The following is a 21,990-nucleotide window of genomic DNA, read 5'->3' as shown; positions in this document are numbered from 1 at the left end:
ATGTAAATTAACTGTATTAAATTTTCATCTGATAGTACATGGAACCCTTACCATCCAAAGTCTGCAACTTGTCATCATGCAATGAACAGGCATGAGCTAAGAGATCAGGTCCACTTCACATGAATGTGAGGAAGAAAATCTCTAGGGATTCACCCCCCGGCCAGACAACTGTAGTCACTGATCATCCTCTTTCGGCTGTTCCCATTAGGGGTCGCCACAGCGGATCATCTGTTTCCATTTCTTCCTGTCCTCTGCATCTTGCTCCGTCACACCAACCGCCTGAATGTCCTCTCACCACATCTATAAACCTTATCTTAGACCTTCCTCTTTTCCTCTTACCTGGCAGCTCCATCCTTAGCATTCTTTTCCCAATATACCCAGCATCCCTCCTCAGCAAATGTCAAAACCAAAACAATCTCGCCTCTGTTACTTTGTCTCCAAACTGTCCAACCTGAGCTGACCCTCTAATATACCGATTCCTAATCCTGTCCATCCTAGTCACACCCAATGCAAATCTTAACATCTTTAATTCTGCCACATCCAGCTCTGACTCCTGCCTTTCTGTCAATGCCGTCTCCAACCCATATAACATAGCTGGTCTCACTACCCTCTTCTGGACCTTCCCTTTCACTCTTACTGGTACTAGTCTGTCACAAATCATTCCTGACACTTCTCCACCCATTCCACCCTGCCTGTACTCTGTTCTTCACCTCTCTTCCACATTCACCATTACTCTGAACTGTTGATCCAAAGTACTTAAACTCATCCACCTTTACCAACTATACTCCCTGCATCCTCACCATCTCTCTACCCTCCCTCTCATTTACACACATATATTCTGTCTTAACCCTGCTGACCTTCATTCCTCTCCTCTCTAGAGAATATCTCCACCTCTCCAGGGTCTCCTCAACCTGGTCCCTACTCTCATTACAGATCACAATGTCATCTGCAAACATCATGATCCACAGGACCTCCTGTCTGATCTCCATCTGTCAACCTGTCCATCACCACCGCAAAAAAAGGGCTCAGAGTGGATCCTTGATGTAATCCCACCTCCACCTTAAACGTATCTGTCACCCCCACCGTAGTCCTCACCACTGTCACACTACCCTTGTACATATCCTGTACCACTCTTACATACTTCTCTGCCACTCCCGACTTCCTCATACAATACCACAACTCCTCTCTAGGCACCCTGTCATATGCTTTCGCTAAGTCCACAAAGACACAATGCAACTCCTTCTGACCTTCTCTGTATTTCTCCAACAACACTCTCAGAGCAAACACTGCATCTGTAGTGCTCTTTCCTGGCATGAAACCATACTGCTGATCACTAACCATCACCTCCTTTCTTAACCTAGCTTCCACTACTCTTTCCCATAACTTCAAGCTGTGACTGATCAATTTTATCCCTCTGTAGTTACTGCAGCTCTGCCCATCACTCTTAAAGATAGGTACCAAAACACTTTCTCCACTCCTCAGGCATCCTCTAACTTCCAACATTTCATTAAACAATCTGGTTAAAAATTCCACTGCCATTTCTCCTAAGCACCACCATGCTTCCACTGGTATGTCATCTGGGCCAACAGCCTTTCCATTCTTCATCCTCTTCATAGCTGTCCTTACTTCCTCCTTGCTAATCCGTTTCATTTCCTGATACTATCCCCACATCATCCAACCAGCTCTCTCTCTTTCTCTTCATTCATCAGTCCCTCAAAGTACTCTTTCCATCTACTCAACATGCTCTTCTCACTTGCGAGTACATTTCCCTCACTATCCTTTATCACCCTTACCTGCTGCATATCTTTCACAGCTCTGTCCCTCTGTCTAGCCAATCGGTACAGGTCCTTTTCTGCCTCTTTAGTATTCAATCTCTCATACAACTCTCCAGTCACTGATAGATTCTTCAAAAGATAGAGCTGCTGACATCAATACTAGCAATGTCAGTATATTCAAAACCTGATGTGGTCAGTGTGTCAGCACTGGATTCCCAAACAATGTCCTGGCCAACAAGAGTGGGTCTGTGGTACATCTAGTTTGTGCTTTAGGAATGGGGAAGGCAGATTAAAAGGGAGCAAGGCCAAACAATGAGTCTAATCTTTCATCTGGATGTGGAAAAGACAAGCAATCCTGAATCATGTAGGCCAGCTTGAGGCACAGCAACACCATCTGAAGCAAGAAAGAAAAGGGTTCTGTAACAGTGGCACCAATACCAACCAACCAAGGCTGGATCACTGAAGATTAAGAAGCAAAGAACTGCATTGTGGTCCAAAAAACACCGAATCCAGACACTCCTGGCCTTATGTGAGGAAGGAGAAAAAGGAACACTTATATGATCCACTTGAAAATCTTTTCAAAAACTAAGAGGGGAGAGATGAAAACAGCCTGCCTGCACTGCAACTGGAGAGAAACTGGACTAGCTCCTCTAACCTGCAGTTTGGAGAAGCAGTAGTGACCCATTCTGGAGTAGAAAGGTACCAACATCCTGAAGTATAAAAGGAAGAAGGGAAATGAAGTTTGACAAATCTTTACATAAAATTGACAAAGTTGCAAAGACTGGAGAAAGATCCAAAGCCCATCAAAAAAAAGATTATCCTCCTCTCCCTGTAGTAAAGAAAAGTCGTACATTAAGGGCTAATAGCCGCTACTTGATGTGCAAAAAAAAGGAAGCAGCAAAACTGAAAATGTAGGTGTTTACTTATTCATATTTGTTTAGTGGGGTAGTGCACTGACCAATACTGACCAATTCAGGCTCAGCACAGGGGAAATCCAAAACTTTTTTTTTTTGTATGTGAGAAAAGGCAGAAATGTAATCAAGAGTACCTCGGATTAAATAGAAAAAACTACATATGTACAATATTTAGATTAGTTTCTAAACCCGATCAACCTTCAGCAATTCTAACAGCGCAGCAGAGAACTGGAAACCAGACAGGGACAGTGTGTTAGCTGGCATGCACTGTGTAAAAGCAGGAGTAGTTAGCTTATATGAAGAGTTGCTTTTTGAGTCGATTTCTTAATTCAGAGTATTTGTTAATTTTCATTATGTCAAGTAGATGACCTTGCCAAAGAACTGGCACCCGTGAGAATGCATGTGCTGTGCTATAAAGTTTGATTCTAGATATAATGAGAGGTGGCGTGGCTTGTGGGTACCATTGTATGAGAAGTTCTTAAAAACATAAATAAAAAAAAAAAAAAAAGACACTACGAAAAATAACGCAGAAGACCTAAGCAACAAATCAGCTAGAAAAGGACAAATCCAGGAATAAACACACTAGCTGCTGTAAAATGCACGTTACAAGTTGCTGAAAATGTAATTAGCAAAGAGAAAATTCTCCCCAAAAGGGAATACAGCAAGAAAGAATAAAAGCTGAAAGGGGTTATTAACCTATACTCAACACCTGCCTAGTGGGGAAAATGGAGAAAGAAGGTGTGTCATGCTGAGAGTTATAGGAACAGCAGGTGCTTATACAATCTGGGAAAGGTGTATGCATTAAACAGCCTAGCCCTGTCTGTTTAATGCTGCACCTCCCTATCACATCAAAACTTAATGAAGTACAACTTCCAAAATGGCTGAATACTGATCAACAGCTTAATTTTAGCTCTCCCACTATGAAAATAGATACTGAGAAAAAGGAGGGACAGTGAAATTACTTGGGTAAAATTCAGTTACGATCTAACAAGTACACTGCCTGGATGCCAATAAAGAAGAAATTTGGAAAACTTGAAAGAAAACCAATCAGAAAAAGTTGAGAGAAAACAATGACTGGGAAAGGACACTTCAGCTTTGCATAATTTAGAGAAAAAAAATCTAACGTACTCAGAGGTGATTAAAATAAAAGAAACATTGAATGAAAATATCAACTCAAAATAACAAAATACTAGGTAGACTCCAAAGAATTTTTCCTCAGGTAGACAACAAATGTTGGAGGTGTGCAAGGGAAAAAACAGGTAACTGGGAAAATATTTTCTGGGAGTGTAATGAGGTGGCAAACTTTAAAAGATTCTCTGCAGACTGCTCCATCAAAGATGCTGGATGAGCAAATTGGTGTAAAGTAAGGAAATGGATTTTTTGAGCTATGATCCAGAATCAGTGATGGCTAGACATAGTAAGGCCTTGGAGTCCAATTATGATGGCTGCCAAAAAGCAATTACTAGAAAATGAAATCAAAGTCTAAACCAACTTGAAGTAACAAAAAAGAGTTACAGAGATAAAACAACTGGAATTAGGATATTTAGAATAGGGTAGGTGCAAATTACATATAAAAAAATGAGAAGTGTGGGATCAGTACATGCAGACAAGGTACAAGTTTTAAAAGAAGGTAGGAATTGAATGAGCTATTGTAATGACTGACTAAATGACTGGATATAGTATAAGTAATATGCAACATTTGCAGCTAGAGTTGTGTTGGCACCGTTTGTAATGTATAATGTTTGCAACAGATATTGTATCGGTATGGGTTTATTTTCATTTATATAAATTGCCTATATCATACATGATAGTTTAATAAAGATGATTCTTGTTTACAAATATATAACACTGGAAAAATACAAGTCACTTTATCTATTCAGATAAAAAAAATATAAAACTCAAGACAGTGAAGTGAAAAAAAAAAGGCTGGTTGATTATGAGGCTTGTCAAGAGTGGTATATAAAAAAAGTTAGGAAACACAGCACAGAGAGAAAGCCTGCAATTTTCTGCTGTACCTCAGAAACTAGAAGGAACAGGCTGCATTAGTTTTGTGAAAGCACAAATAAGCAAAACAGTGTGGTGTTCCAGAGCACATCAAGTCTATGCTCCAAACCTGACCATGAGAAAGCAACCAAGACCCATTTTAGTAAATATACGATTACACCAGCAGAATGAGTTGATCATGACAAAAGGGTGGTAGAAGAGAAAGGTTACTAAAAACTGGACAGAGCAGAGTGTTTGAGGAAAATGAATTACTCACTGTACACCCAACAGAGAGAAGCAAATTTACTCCACGAAGGGAATGTTAAAGGGCAGAGGCAGGATTCAATCTGCTATATCCAACTATCTTCAGAGTATTTTTTTTCTGGATGCTCAAACGCATTTTTTATACAAAACAGACTATGGAGGAAATAAGTTTATCCAACAAAAAGCGAGCCAGCAAGCAGAAGAGGACTCCTTCTCATTCTGCTGACAATAAAGCTCATAGACAGAGGCTTTGCCAGTGAATGTTTTTTTACTGTTCCAAAAGACAATGCTTGAAGAAGAGAAAAAAAGCAGAGAAACTAACTAGAAGAATAAGGACTACATTTGAATTGAACCAGAATCTAGTCATGGGAGATATAGATGCTCAGGTGGAAGACCAGCAACACTGAAATTAGTGAATAAATGAGATTATAAAGCACCAATCAGATTTGCAACACATGGCTTTGAAAATACAAGGAGCCGAGAAAAGGCAGAACTTTTGATGACTTTGTTAAATTGCGGATGGACTTCAAAAGCATATACCCAACGTAATGCCTTTAAAGTTTAGGAGGACAATAAAGAGAAAATAAGAATTAACTGTCAAGAAAACAATTTTTATTACTATTTGTATAAAACATTTCATGGTACAAAGTGTGTGCTATACTGTAAACCAGTTTTGTACACTGCACTTCAGGGGTATTTTAAAAATGGGGTCTTTTCAGTAATAGTTATATGTCTTAAATATACTAAAAAAGTAACAATTGCTAGAGGATCTCCAATACTGATATAAAAGGGGAAAAAAAAAGTTGGAAAACAGAAAATTAAACAAATTTCATTAAGTAGCTATTAACTGCATTACCTAGATGTCAGGAAAAGAAATACAGAACACCTGAAGAAAAGTCAGCTACAAAAGGTGACGAAAAAACACTGGGAAAAGTACTGTAACTGTTCAGCAAAAAGCTACAGACATGACTTCCAATAACCTAGAGGAAAATATAAGGCAACCGCACACTGACCTGCCTAAAATAAATGAAACACTGATGTCTACAAACTCAAATAAAAAGCTGGAATAAATGGAAGAAGCTTTAAACAGATATTCAGATAAGGTGATAAAACTGGAAAACTCAGAGGTTGAACTGAAGAAAAGGCCGGCTGAATATAAGACTGTAATACACGCAAAAGGATCACTACGTAAATAAATTACTGCGAAAACGCCAAAAAAGGTATTTAAGCGTCTGAGGTTAATTGCTTAGAGAGTTCTGATGAAACCCTGTGATGTTGGATGAAAGCGCTTAACTCTATTTTAACTTTTGTTTTGTTCGTGCTTTCGTTTACAAAATAAAAACAAGTGGTATTTTTATTTTTACTTTGGTCGGTGTTCGCTTGGTAATGTATTGAATTACTTCAATATGAGACTGTACCAGAACAGAGGCTTAAAAAACACTACAGAATTAGAAGACAGAGCACACAGGGATAACCTGCAATTTTCTGCTGCACCCAAGACACTGGAAGTTGTTGTTGTTGTTTGTCTTTCGGCTTTTCCCGGTTAGGGGTTGCCACAGTGGAAGTAGATTTTCACGAACGCGAGGTGCCAGCTCGACGTCCAACCTTCAACAAAGGCACACCCATTCACGCATGTCTTTCGCCCATCCAACCACGGGGAGGACATGCAGACTCCACACAGAAGGTACTCCCTGCACTTCAGCCGAGAATCAAACGAGAGAACCTCTTGCTGCGAGGCAACAATGCTACTACTGTACCACCGCAGATACCAAAGACACGAAGTAACGGACTGTATTCATTTTATGAAAGCACCAATGAGCGACTGAACTGGTTTTCCAAAGCAGGAGTGTCAATTGAAAGGGCATATTGTGTGTATGCTCCAAACCTGGCTATTAGAAAACAATCTTGGCTGTTAACAGTAAAGACGCAATCTTACCAGCTGGAGTAGATTCTGACAAAATTGTGGCAGAAGGACAGAATACTAAAAGTGGGAGACAGCAGAGTGTTTGTGGAGAATGACTACTCATTGTACAAGAGGCAAAATTTATCACATTATTCAGTGAATGTCAAGAAGCAGACTTGAGTTTCAAAATGCTGTACCCAGGTATCGTCAAAATATTTTTCCCTGGAGGAACAAAATAATTTTTTGATAAATGTACATGCTAAGAAAAAAATACAAAAAAGTTGTCCAACAAAAAGTGAGCTGTGAAACAGAAAGAGATTCTGCTTGTTCTTCTGGTAATAAAGACCAGACAGACTGCGCCAGTGAAACCTTTTTCAGTGTTTCAATGGCAAATGCTTAATGGGAAAAAGCACAAGAGTTGGCTACAGGAATCAAGAGTACATTGGAAATGAAGCAGAGATAGGCCTTGGGAGAAGGAGATGAACAGGAACAAAACAAGAAAATCTGGAAATATTGGACGTTTTGGACTTTGTTAAACTTCTAGGGGACTCAAACCATGGCCGGCCTTAGGCATAGGCCAACTAGGCGGCCGCCTAGGCCACTGCTCTAGCAGGGGCACTTCTCCAATATGTATTTGGTGTAGGTAGACCAGGATAGGGGCACCAAGTGGTGTGGTGGGGGGGGGTGCCGTGGAGCCCTTTTGCCTAGGGCACCAGTTGACCTAAGGCCGCTCCTGACTCAAACATATACCCTACTTCAGTTCATTAATGTTCAGAAAAATACTCAGAATAGGGGAAGAGGAGGGAGACCGTTAACAGTAAACAAGATATTTTTTTTTTCTTAATAGTACTATTCTTTGCATGTTATACAGCACTTTGTTCAGTTATTTTGAAGTGTAATAGGAATACTAATGTAAATAGGTGCTCCTGTTTTTCTTTTCTTCTTTCATGTCTTTAAATGTTAATGACCTCACAAATAAACCAAAAAAAAAAAAAGAATAGTGAACTACATTAAAAAATGCAGACTGCAATAGCTATGCTACAGGTGACTCACTTGGAAAGAACTGCACACGTGAATTTGATAAAGGTTTTAAGGATGGTTATTCAGTGGAATATCTGGGACAAAGAGAGAGAGAGAGACAGAGGAGTACTTAGATTAATTGCAAGAGGAGCTCCAATAGTAATACAATAGGAAAAGCCAATAATGGTAGCTTTGTAGTACTAAGGGGCTACTAACAAGCAAGGAGGATTACATTGGCACGTATTTATATTCCACCAAAAACTGCTGTAATAGAGCTTAAGAAAATTCTGGGAGAAATAATCAGCTTTCAGAAAGGAATATCAATTATAGGTGGAGACTGGAATTTGAATTGCAATAATGAAGATGTGCCTGGGGGGCCCAGAAGGCAAAATATAACAAAGGAGGGTAGATTTTTAAAGAAATTTATGAAAATATTTGGCAGAGAAGTTGTGAATTCAGTACTAGGAGTTCTGAGTAGATGTACATATTATTCCCAGAGATACAAAAACTGGGCTAGGCTAGACAATTTACATTTCACAGGAACATGTGCATTTAACTGAAGGTCTTGATATGGCAATCCAATAACTATTTCAAATCATGCACCAGTGATAACTAAAGTAAAAACACAGGGTAATGAAATAAAAATGAGACACTGGCGCTTTCCCACCTATCTGTTGAAAAGAGGAACTTAAGGAATGGGTACTGGAAATTATGCAGGAGCTATTAGAGAAGATAGATTTTTTTTTTCTGAAAATATAGCTAAGGAGTGGGATAAAATTAAATAGGAGTTTAAAAAAGGATGGAAATAAAAGAAAAGGTGATATGGTTAAGAAGTAACAAGAATAACTTAGGACTGACAAATGCTGAAGTACTCCAAAATAAGGGGAATCTCACAAAACAAGAAGTGCAACTACAGAATGACAAACAGAAAATAAGGGATTACCTTAATAACATGCAGGAGTTTAGAAAGATTAATAACTCTAGAGCACAAAACCTTTTAGCACAACAACTCAAGCAACAAAGTAGACAAGGTTGTCACCAAGCTTAGGGAGCCTATAACATGGAAGATAACAAGGGATCCTATAGAAGTACTAGAAATATTTCAGAAATTCTATGAAAATCTGTACAAAGCAGAGAAATATGAAAAATCAACAAAAGGTAAGACGTGTTTATGGAAGAGTTTTAAATCAAGGTTACCGGAGGCTCAATTATTAACAGGATAGAAGACGAGATAAAAATGAGATGTATAACCAATTTCCCCAGGCATAGATGGTATTCCTGTGGAAGTTTGGAAACTAGAAGGGAAAAACTGATAAAAATCTGGAAGGTTTTACTTAACAGTACTTTAAGAGGAGTAGTTTCATCATCCTGGAAGAAAGCGGTGATAGCTGTACTAGTTAAACAGGGTAAAGATTTGTCAGATCCAGCTTCATACAGGCCCATTTCAATACTAAAACAATGATTATAAAGTGTTTACGTCTATAATGACTAAAAGAAATGGCAAATGTGATGCCAAAATTGACAGATCTGAATCATTGTGGTTTTGTGGAGGGGAGGCAAACATATGCCATTAACAGAACAGTGATGATCCAGAGGGAAACAGAACGTAAGAAAATACTAGCGTTGTTGGTGGATCTTGATACAGGGAAAGCATTTGACAGAGTAAGCTGGGACTATATGAGCACAGCAACAGAAGCATTTGCATTCCCTGACAAAATTAAAAGGTTGATCAGGAGGATATTTGCGGGATTGGAGCTGAAAATTAAAGTGGGCGGGGTCTTCTCTGATAATCTCTGCTTCAGCAGAGGAACCAGATATGGGTGTGCTCTCTCCCCTTTGTTACCTGCATTATATTTAGAACCACCAGCAAAGAAAATAAGGGACTAAAATTCAAGGATACAACTACTATTGTAGTTAAGAAAAGCTGGTTCTACTTCCAGAACACATTATTTTATACCTGACAAAACCAGAAAAGGGACATTAGATAGTGCTATGGAACATATTGAGACAGTTTCAAATCTTTTCAGGATACAACATTAATGAAGCTAAAACTAAGGCAAAAGCGGTAAATTATGTATCCACAGATGAATTGGTTCAGCAAGATCCATACTTATGGGGTACATGATAAATGAAGTATTTTGGAGTATGGATTAAAAATGATTCCGCTGTGACAACTAAGGATATGTGGGAAAAGACCAAACAAAAGAGAAAACAAAAACTGAGAAAACGGAAGCTCTGTTTTATGGATGTCACTAGTAAGATACAAGCAGTCAAGATATTTTTAGTCCCTTTAGTCTTAAAATACAAGTGTCAGGAGAAGTTGTGGATAGCAATTAATAAAGAGTTGAAGGATTTTATCTGGGAAGGGAAGATGGCAAGAGTCAAACTTATTATTCCAATAGCACGGGGTGGGTTGAACTACCTGATTTGATGGGGTATTTCAAAGCAACACACTTAAGGCTCCTATACAAAGCACAAGCAGAAAACTATAATTCAAAGGCGAAAGAGATGACGACACGAGGGGAGCTCAAAAAACAAGGAGAGACTGAGTTTTTGGATGCAGACCTTTAAGGAGAATACAAATAAATCATACAGAATATTACATTCATAAAGCAGCAGAAAGTAATCCAAGAACTAAACCAACACAGGAATGGATAAAGGAGATTCTGCCGCTAGGGATGACTGCAATTAGGAATACAGACAATAGGCAAAAGGGGGCTGGAATTTACTGGAGAAAACTGGCAAAGAAACCAAGGTATTGGGAGCAAATAACTAGAGAGGATAAGGTAATAGAATGGGAAGATGCCAATAATTTATTTGGACTGCAGGTTAGAGATTTCCTTTCTCATCAAGGATTGATAGAACACAGGCAAACAGAAAAAAAAGGGTAGTTCTAAATGAAAGACCAGCATTGGTAGAGTTTTTAGTAGACTGTACAACAGAAGTTGCCATTATGAAAGGAATAATTAGTAAAGCAAATAAAAGACTGCATAAGCATAGGAATCAATCAGAAACGATTGGGGGACAGAGATTAGACGTACAATTCACAAAGAAACAACAGGAAGACATATTTATGGCTCCTAAAGATGCAACAAAATCTAAAAGATTTAGGATTTTTGCTTGGAAGTGTTTGCACAGATACTTTTACACCACAAGCAGACTTCAAAGGATTTTTTCCTCACATGGATGGCATACAGAGAGGTGATAGGGAAGAAAGTAACTGGGAACATAAGTTTTGGGAGTCTAATGAGTTGGCATACTTTACAAAATTCCCTACAGAGTACTGTGTCAGGAATATTGGGCAAGCAAATGAATAAAACTAAGAATATTTTTTTTTAGCTGGGATACAGGATCTGAATTGCCTAGACATAGTAAGGCCTTGTACAATTACTAGGAAATGGAAATCTAAATCTAAACCAACTATACCTGACATTGTAACTACTGTAACAAAGATAAAAGAGCAGGAAGCAGGATCTCTAGAAAAAAGGGTATGAGAAAATTACACAGAAAACATTGGAAACAATACATGCAAAAAAGTGTTTTGGAGTAATAAGGTTCAAGAGACGGCAGGAAATTAAATAGTTTATATAATAATGTTACTTATATACAAGGTTTGTAAATATGAACTTATTAATATGGTTTGATTACTTTATAAAAATGTAAGTCTTAAGTTTGCCTACGACACAAGTAATAAAGGTGTTTAAAAAGTAAACAAGTACTTTTTTGATTGTTAAAAAATACATGAGAAGAAGGGCTAAACAGAAGCAAGTTTGAGTTAATATAATGTTATAATACTGGGCTGCTGGGTGGGGTGAAGTGTACCGATTGCGTTATATGTTGAACAAAGATAATTTCCCTTCTTTTACGAGGGTGGATTTCTAGATTAATGCTCTTGGCTTAAACTATAAACAAACTTTTCTTGTAAACAAATAGGCTTAAAAAGTGAAACAATGAAAACCAGGAAATGCTAAGCTTCTTGCATCTGCAAACATATTGGCTAGTTTTTTCATTTGCAAATGTTCTCAGTGAGACAAGAAATCTGCAGCTGAAGGCAGTTAGCCAGTGGAATTGATTAAATTCTGTTCTGAGTGAAATTTACAACACTCCATGTATATGCAAGTTGTTCGTTTTTTTTTTATCTCATTGCTGGCTACGTTTACGTGGAGACAAGATGTCTGCAGGTGGAAGCAATTAAACTTAAGAATTCTAAACATTACTTTTTGAGGGAAATGTATAAGGTAGAATGACAAGCAGTTCAGTGAAAAAAAAAGTTTGAAATTATGGGAAGTGTTTAACAAATTGCAGCCTCTTCAGCAGCCTTAATGGATTTAACAAAAAAGTGCATAATTTAGTTTTATTTAAAAGGTTGTGGAGGCACTTTTTCTTAAGACTAAAACTTCACATTTTCTGAAAGTACACAAGCTGTTTTTCAAATGTGGGAAGCAAATAGAAATAAGAAAGGGAGTGATAGCAATCAGTTTAAGTAGCAACACAGGCTTTAGCATGGGCAACCTTAAATTTAGATTAGGTTATGCCTGTTGGTACAGCTGTTGATTTTGGTTAATTGTTCCTACCTGGAGGGTTAAACTTTATCTGTTCAACATGTACATATTTTTTTGTGTTTGTTATAGGTTAACAGGGGATGTGGTGTTCTGAAAATGTATGTCTTTTTTTTTGTTTGAAGATTTTCATTACAGCAAAAAGTCTTGAGAAATGTGACATAGGTTCAAAAGGAGAGAAGAAACTGTATAAAATATCAGCTTTCCAAACATTAGTGTGTGCATTTAAGACAAACGTTGGAAATATAGATTAAAAAAATATAATGTGCAGCAAGCAGGAACAATAGCATTTTATCATAATGGCTACTCTCTCCATAGTATCTTGGATTGTAACTTACCTTACACATATAACAAAAAAGGGAGAATTTAATTATATTAAGAAATGCAAAGTGCAAACAGCAATACTGCAGGAGGCACATTTGGAAAGAAATGAACATGCAAATTTGACAAAGAAAGGATTTTAGTAAGGATACTTAGTAGAATATCAGGGACAAAGTAAAAGGGAAGTAACAATATATTGCTAAAAGGGCTCCAATAGTGATAAACAATCTGATTGTATTACCCAAAGAGGGTAAAGCCCCAACAGACACACCCTCAATAATCATAGTGTAAAACTGAAATGGTTCTACATAAGTGTTTATGTCCATACTAACTAAAAGAATGGCAAAGGTGTTGCCAAATGTTATGGATATAGATCAATATGGTTTTGCAGAGGGGAGGCAAACATTTGACAAGACTGACAGAAGAATGATGATCCAGATGGAAGCAGAACATAAGAGAATATAGCTGGTGCATCTTGAGCCAGAGAAAGCATGCGACAGAGTAAATTGGAAGTTCATGAGTAGGGTGATGGAAGCATTTGTATTCCCTCATATGACAATAAAAGTTAATTATGAGGATATCTGAAGAATAGTAGGCACATAGTGAGAGAGTTCCTCTCTGATAAGTTGAATCTGAACAGCGGAAACAAACAGGGGTGTCCTATTTCCCCTTTATTTCCTTTACATTTATAGTCACTAGCAAAGAACATAAGGGACTCAAATTCAAGGATATAATTGGTATGGTAATCAAGAAAAGTTGGCTTTATCTGCAGATGGTGTTATTTTAAACTTTATAAATCCAGGAAAGGACACTACTGTGTTGTGGAACATTTTGAGTCAGTTTCAAATCTTTTCATGACATAAAATGAATGAAGAAAAATGCTACAGCTATAAATTGTGAATCCAATTAAGACTTGGTTCAGCAATACTATATTTATTAGGTCATGATAAAAATGAAGTATTTAGGCGTATGAATCAATAAGGCTTCTATTACAGCAACTAAGGATGTGTGAGAAGAGACTAAAAAGATAAAAAACTGAGAAACCGGAAGCTCTTTTTTATTGATCTGGATATTAAGATACAAGCAGTAAAATGTTTTTAGGCCCTTTAGTTTTATACACAGGTCAGGCATTTTTTTTTTCAAATCAACCAGTGGAATAGCTGTGGACAAGATTTAATAAGAGAGTTGAAGGATTTTATCTGCAAGGGAAAGACGGCAAGTGTTAAGGGGGACAAGGTGATGTTGGTTTAGGATTGCCCGAGTATCACAAACCGGTTATAATTCAAAGTGGAAAGGGATGATGAAGTTGTCAGAGAGGGTTCAAGAAATAGAGAATGGGATTTTGGATGCAGATCCTTAAGGAGAAAAGCACCATACAGAATATTACATTCAGAAAGATGCAGAAAATATTCTGAGAACTAAACCAACACAAGAATGGAGAAAGGAAAGCTTGCCAATAGGGATGATTGCAAGTAGGGGTACAGAAATTAGCCAAGATGGACTGGAATTTATTGAAGAAAACTGGCAAAAGAACCAAGATACTGAAAGCAAATAACTAGAGTGGGACAAAGCCAAATTATAGTTTAGACTGACAGTTAGGGACTGTGCTCCTTATCAGGGATTGATACAGTATAGGCAAACATAAAGGAATAATGGAGTTCTAAGTGAAAGAGACCTGCTCTAGTACATTTTTTTAGACAAATCTAGACCACGAGCTGCTCTTAAAAAGAAGGTAACTAGCAGGATATGTAAAATACTGCATGCTAACTATATAAGAATCAATTGGAGAAGGTTAGACAAGATTGGGAAGAGAGAGACATGAAAAACAGTTTACGAGGGAACAATGGCAGGACACATTCATGTCTCCCAAAAATGTAATAAATTCTAGAAGGTTTAGGATTTTTTTTGGCTTTGAAGTGTTTGCATGGGTATTTTTATTCCTCAAGCAGACTTCATATAATTTTTATTAAGGTAGACAGCAAATGCTGGAGGTGTGATGGGGAAGAAAGAGTTAACTGGTAACAACCCCTTACAGCAAAAAAAAAAAAAAAAAGAAAAAAGATAGACAAAACCAAAACTAATGATGAGGACAAAGGCCCAAAAATATTGTTCTTGTAAATATAGAATATTGCTAGAATGAAAGGCTTTGTGTTTGCATGCATTTTATGAAGGGGACAAATTTGTCAGCGACTTGAGCAAATTACATAGAAATAAATGGAATTTGTGGGAAAAACATGCAGAAAAAATTTCAGGAGGAAGAGTGAGGTTTAAAGGAAGGCATAAATTGAGCGATTCATGCCATGTTAGAGTGAAAGACAGCGGCTATAATGTGGATACATGGAAAAAAGATGGTTTGTCTTTTTTGTTAATGTATGCGTACCTATGTTTTAGTAAATCTGTAAACACCCTTATTAAAATATCATTTAAGTCCATGTGTATGTTGGTATGTGTCAAATATCTTGAAGCACTCATCATCCAACACCAAACTCTCTAAAAGCACCCTGCAGAATACAAAACGTTGCATCATGGAATCAAGAACACAACTGTCCTAACAAATGTGATGTACATAACATTTCTATTGTACAAAAACTGAAATACAAACAGTATTATGTTACATAACCTGCACACATACATTGTTGCAGGGAGAGTGTGTACATAAGGTTTTAGTGACCTTTCACAATGCCAATATTTTACAGATGTAGGTGTGCCAAAAGAAAAAGAAACTTAGGCCATAATCAACAGGAAAAAGACATGGTACGCAAGTCCTTGAGGTCACAAAGAGCCAGACTGGACTAAAACAGGAAAACTGGGCCTTTCTAAGGATATTTTCTACAAATGTCACAATAGGTTCCACAAGACTCCTCAAGTGTCATCCATTTGTATGCATATTTAATCATACGATTCACTTGTTTATGTCTACAATTCTTAATAGTATTCTATCATAACAACTTATGCATAAAAATAGTATTGCCGTCACAGATTTGATGCTATGTAATACCTTGCCTAAAGCCCAGATTGTTGCTACAAAGCATCTCAGGACCAACCCACGTCACCAGTTAAAATAAAAATAAATAACCCAAGAACAGAGGACTGCCCCTGTTCTAGTCTATTTACTTGTGTAAACTGATCACCAATAATAAAAAGTTTGCAAAATCTTCCAAAAATAACAGTGAAATCTAAGTTTATATAACCGCAAATATCCTATGTCCACTCACCCCATTAAACAGCAATGAAGATACTATTAACATTTAATGTGCTCAACTATCAGATTTAAATTCCAAAAGTTAGTCTACTTTTCTCATTTTATCTGTACATGTACTAGTGACTAGTTTGCTAGAATAAAGGAATTAACAAACATGCATAAATTCTTAGTGAAAATTCTTTGCCCCTTCCTGCAGGCCCGCAGGAGACACAGAGCATAAACGATTTTAGGAGGTACTATTGGAATCATTCATATGCTGCTGAGAAGGTTATTATCCTTTGAGCCTGAGCAACAAAGTTGCCCAGCCTCAGTTTAGTTAACTGCCTTCTTTACTACACAAACAATGATCACAGTTTGAAAACACCATTCTCCTCTAACAAAGCAGCATTTTATCTACTTGCAAAGTAGCAAAAATACTTAAATAAAATGTTTTAAAACACTTGAAAAACGATAATTATAACGGTTCACAGGCACATACCAAGCGTCATAAGCTTTTAACTACGTAATGTTTTAAAGATTATCGGTCAGTTTTTGAGGCAAATTTAATTAACAAACCATTAAGTTATATATCAACTCCTTACCATATGCTGTACTTAATTATAAACAGTTCTTTGCATTTTGTGTCAGTAAAGACAGACCCCTGAAGTTTTCCTTGGAGTTGAAAATTCCCACCATAACATCATTAGACAAAACCCACAATGCCTCACTACCCAAGTTAATCTATAGGCTGCATTTCCATGCTAAATTTATCACTTTTTTTTACTTTCTAGAAAAACAAGATATCAGCTATGTCTTGCAGGTGTAACATTTTACACTGATAATTAGCACATACAAAGATGTGGAAATTTTTTTTATTATACAGAACGCCTTGTAGGTGTGTGTAAATCATTACCCAAGACTACCATGACATCATTCTGGAGTTGTAGTTATACAGAAAAGCTAAGTTAACAGTTAAAGTTAAGTAAAACACCAAAACACAGTCTCGATTTTTAGTTTCATAGGTGTGTACTAGGCTAATGGACCTGGGGCCTTTACAAGCCTAACCATAGGATTACCCTGGCATTGTGCTGCCCGACCTTCGTTACCAGAGCCTCTGTCGAGTAGAGCTACTGCAGTTATCCCCAGGGTGAATATAGGTTCACAGGTGTGTACAAACACCGCACTTGATGCCCAAAGTAGTTGATCTATACAGCTCTTCCCCCTGAAAGGTACCATCTAGAATATGTGCTGCTACCCACAACTCCATCCTTGAATTAATTTGAGGAGAAAATCCTTAGAAATACACAAAGAACATGAAAGCTGCATACAGACATTAGGTGGAGGTCAGGACTGAACCCTGAACATGGGCGGCAAAGAGCTTATCCATTATGCCAGCTGTGTTTTTTTTTTTTTTAAATAATAAGCCCTTGCAAGTCTTGAACCCAGGACCTTGCACACCACAGCAATTTACCACTAAGCCATCAGAGTTATTTTGCAAAATCCCTTACAACATTAACATTAGTAGTATAACTGGAAATTAAAGTACATGTAAAAACAAGACGTTTTTGAAAATCACCAATACACTAATACATGGTTGATTAACATACACAACATATTTCGAATTACTTTCCACTTTTGTTTAATCCATATTAAATTCAGAGATAAGGTTTGTAAGCTGAACGCCTGGGGAGAAAGTGCACCTTTATGTTCTGGCAATGCCAGATACCCATCTGAAATAATCTAAAACTCTCATCAGACTAATGGAAACAAATTTACAGTTAATTAACAGCCAGGCACTCTAGGGGACCATAAACAGCATATACTTGCAACCCAAACAATTCAGTTGGGGAATTTATCACCCCAATTGATTAGATGTGCCTGTCCAGCTGTCAGGGCAGAACTTGAAGGAGGTTGCACTGTTTTGACATGCAGTGAGACTTTGTTCCATAAGTAGATCTATTTGGGGTAGGGAACCGCTTTCTCACAAAGAGGTCTTGTCTATGGCGTGATGAAATTTCAGTGTGTTCCACAGGCTGCAGATTCTCTAGCAGAGGAGGAATCTCTCTCTCTTTCCAAGGGGTCTTGTTTATCCTGCTATGAATGTTGAGGTCTTCGGAGCAAGTGCTTTAGTATTGATATTTCTGAGATGGAAGAGGGTCTAGTATGGCAAGAAGGTGAAGCAGAAATTACCACAAACACACCCATCTGAAAAGGGATTTTTTTTTATTCAGTTCAGGTAACTTGGAAAACTTGGTCATTTTTTTTTTTTTTTTTTTTTTGAGTTACCAAATGCTACAAATCTTTCTAGCTCAGCAGTGTTAGAAAAGATCCATTCCAAACCCTGACGAGAGGAAAGTATACAGGGGTTATGACATAAGCAGTGACTGAAGAGCAGTTTGTCAAGGTCACCTATTAATGTCGTCAAGCTGACAGCAGTCTGTAAAGGTAAATGGGAAAACTATTCTAATCATAGAGAAGTACCAGACTTCCACTCTACCTTTCACTCACCCATCACCAATGAAAGGGGAGTTTTCAAACTATTACTACTACTGAAAAGGTCTCTTCCGAACAACTAACCCAATGGAGCACTTTTCTTCCAATAAAGAAATATCAGTACACCTGAACAACACAATGGGTCATATCTTGTACAAAGAAACAATCCTACTTAGGAGACCTCAATGATGACCAGACAAAACAAAATTACAACTGCTTTTCAACAGATTTTAAGGAATTCTTTTTTACCTCCCAAAGATAACTTACTCTGACTTCAGTAAGTGTGTCCATTTTCAGTGGAGTCCCGGGGAGAAAAGCTCTACATATAAGACATTTCACATACGATAGAGAATTTACATTAATAAAGACATTTACTACATATTACTGGCAGCTTATACAATTGGTGAAAAAAAAATACATAAGTAATCATTCTCAAATCAAAGATATTTTACAAGCAATACAGAGTATATGTATTCATTGTACTATATCCCTATAAATTGCTTGGAGTAAAAAGCTTCCATGCCTTAAAAAGGGCACTCCTAAGGGAAATGCTACTAGTATCTAATCTAGAATTGATTTATCAAGTTCACCAGTGACAGAGGGAACACGTTCTACTGAAGGGCATTCAACACTATCCTAAACACATGGTCCCACAAAATACTTGGCACCCTCTAATGAGAATGTATTAGGGGCTTCAGTCTATACCTTCTCTTAAAACCATTACAATAACAACAATGCAGCAAAGCTGTCATCAACTGAAGGTGATAGCTAACTGCAATAAAACATTTCTTGCCTACCTACCTTAGGGGTCATGTTTCTAGAAAGACTACACTTTATACTATATCACAAACCCTGTTAAACCACAACAACTGTACAAAAGTGATAAACTCCCAAAGGTAACTTACTCCGGACTTCAGTAAGTGTGTATACGTTGAAACTGGCATTTCTATGCAAGTTATTTACCCACAATTATCCTGGCTTCCTCAGCAAACTTTTAGTAGATAAGATGTGGAAAACAAGGTATTAATCTTCAACTCACTAAAGCTCTAACCATTCAACAGAGATTCATTGTTAAAACAAACCAAAAGGATGAGCATTCGTAACACCATCATCCCAAAACTTGTACAAAGGATTATTCTCACAATTTCATGCAAATCCTTCCTACCTACACTACAAACAGTGAGAGAACAGCCACTACTTGCCTCTGATACACTGCAATGTACAGGAACTTTACTTTTTTTTCTAGCATTTACCAGACACGACAACCTAGCTGCACAAGCAATATCATGAAAAGGCCAACTTGATAATCTAAGAAAGGAGATTTTTTTTATTATTGTTGCTTATCTTTTGTCAAATTTTATTTAAAACCTGCAAGCAGAAAGGACCACAAAACATTAATACACAAATAACTATGTAAGAAGCTAAATCATTACTCTGGGATACCAAAACAATGCAAAATAAATTAAATGTGCAGTTCACATTCCTCTCCACACTGCCAAGTTAAGGGCAAAAAAAAAAAAAAGTTAACTGGAACAATGAATAAAAGTCTAGTGACAAAGTCAGTTTCTTCTTAGTTCGAAATAAAGTAACACTGCTTAAAAAAAAATCAAAACGCTCTTACCCATGGCCAGCTCACGCAAAATGAATATATTTCATTTCATTTCATTTCATTTCTAAAAGGGGCGGACCATACATTGTACCCATTAGTTTGCCCCGGTCATTTTACACATCAAAGCGTAGATCAGAAATATAAAGGTATACTCATATCATGGTTAGGTAAACAATACCTGAACACAAGCTCTCTTTTAAACACAAAATACAACCTACGGGGGAACGGATTAAGGAAAAACAGGGCAGCGCTCTCCTATAATGATAAGCTTCTACGAAAATAATTATCGGGCCACCCGTACACTTATGGGACTGCTTTACTCAGTGAAGGTTAACGGGTCATCCCAGCTCAAGAAGATGCATCCATGGTAACCTAAGCACCACCGCGAATAAAATAGGGTGTCAGCCTACAATAGAAAAATAAATAAAATAATCTCTGCGGTGTGTGCGCGCGCGCTAAAAGAGGAGGGGGATAAGAACAGAGATCAAACACCACAAACAACAAAAAAATAGTACACACAAACAATGGAAATATTAGTCGATTATTTCGGATAATGCAATGAGACTTTTCAAAAACTGTTCACACCTCAACAAACAAGCACCGCACGAAGGGTCTACAACACCCCCGTACTACAAGACAGAATGCTACCATAGAGAGATGATGGATTAAGTCTACAAACCGTATTTAACAAAAACTAAGTCAGACAGATTACCATCACAACCGACCTCTGTAGCACCTCTTCCTCAGAACTTTCAAAAATAATATTTTCTAAGACACTGGGATTAAATTCTTCTATAAATGAATTTACCTGAGCCTTCTGTTAGAATATTACGTATCCAGGTATATGTACACCTCATCACCACAATATCATCAAACCCCAAATTACCTAACCACCAGCGGTCATCAACAGCCAAAGCAACACTGAAAAGAGGAGCTCGATGTAAAGCTTAATATAGCTGGCGACACCATATGCACAGGGGAGAACGCAACTGCCAGTGTCACCCCACAAACGACGTCAGACAGCTAGCAGTCCGCAGTGCTCACAGAACAGTCGGTCACTATTCTCTTTTATATGAGAAAGGCGATGCACACACCGATATCCTCAGCGAGTATTGGACTACATTTGTGCGACATCATGATTCCCTTAGAAAATGAGAGAATGAGCCGATCCTGAAAAGGGTAGCTGAAACCATCAAGAACAAAAGGGTGGAAGTTTGCGGACCACTCAGTAGTAGACATTGGAGTCTAGTTGGTAATTGTACGTTATTGGTGAATAACGGACGAGTGCCACCATTGCATCACGGCGATTGCATGATGCAACTTTTTAATCAGACGCGCAGATTTCTACCATCCAAGGACTGTTTACACTGTCAAATAACCAGGCGCTTTGAGCACTCTCGCGGAATTCTGGGAAGGGTAATTATTTACTCTGTTTAGCTTCCTTGGCACTGGAGATGTTCAGCAGTGAGGGCCGAAACAAATAGGGATGCTAGTAAGCCCAGAATTATGGACCACTAGTTGCTGCTGATGTTTTCTGAGTAGCGCGTCCCCATTCAGCATCCCCATATTGCAGAGGTGTAATGTGTGTGTGTGTGTGTGTGTGTGTATATATATATATATATATATATATATACATATATATCTATATTATATATATACATATACATATATATACACATATATCTCTATATTATATATATACATATATATATATATATATATATATATATATCCATACTCAACCCCTTTTCCCATTTTGCACATGGGATAGGTGTTTCACTTCAACAGTGCTGGGTGTCTCTTTCTCTCCCCCCCCCCCCTCTATCTCTATATATATATGTATACACCTATATGGATCTACTTTCAAATCACAAAACCCACAACACCGAACCGCAGAATACTGAAATGAAAATAATGAAAACTTACAATCCCGAAAGTCCAGTTTTTCTCGTAATGTAAACACACTGA

The sequence above is a fragment of the Protopterus annectens genome, chromosome 4.part0 (genome assembly GCF_019279795.1).
Source record: "Protopterus annectens isolate FY-2018-M chromosome 4.part0, PAN1.0, whole genome shotgun sequence".
NCBI lineage: Eukaryota > Metazoa > Chordata > Ceratodontiformes > Protopteridae > Protopterus > Protopterus annectens.
Note: the sequence above shows the minus strand (reverse complement) of the source record.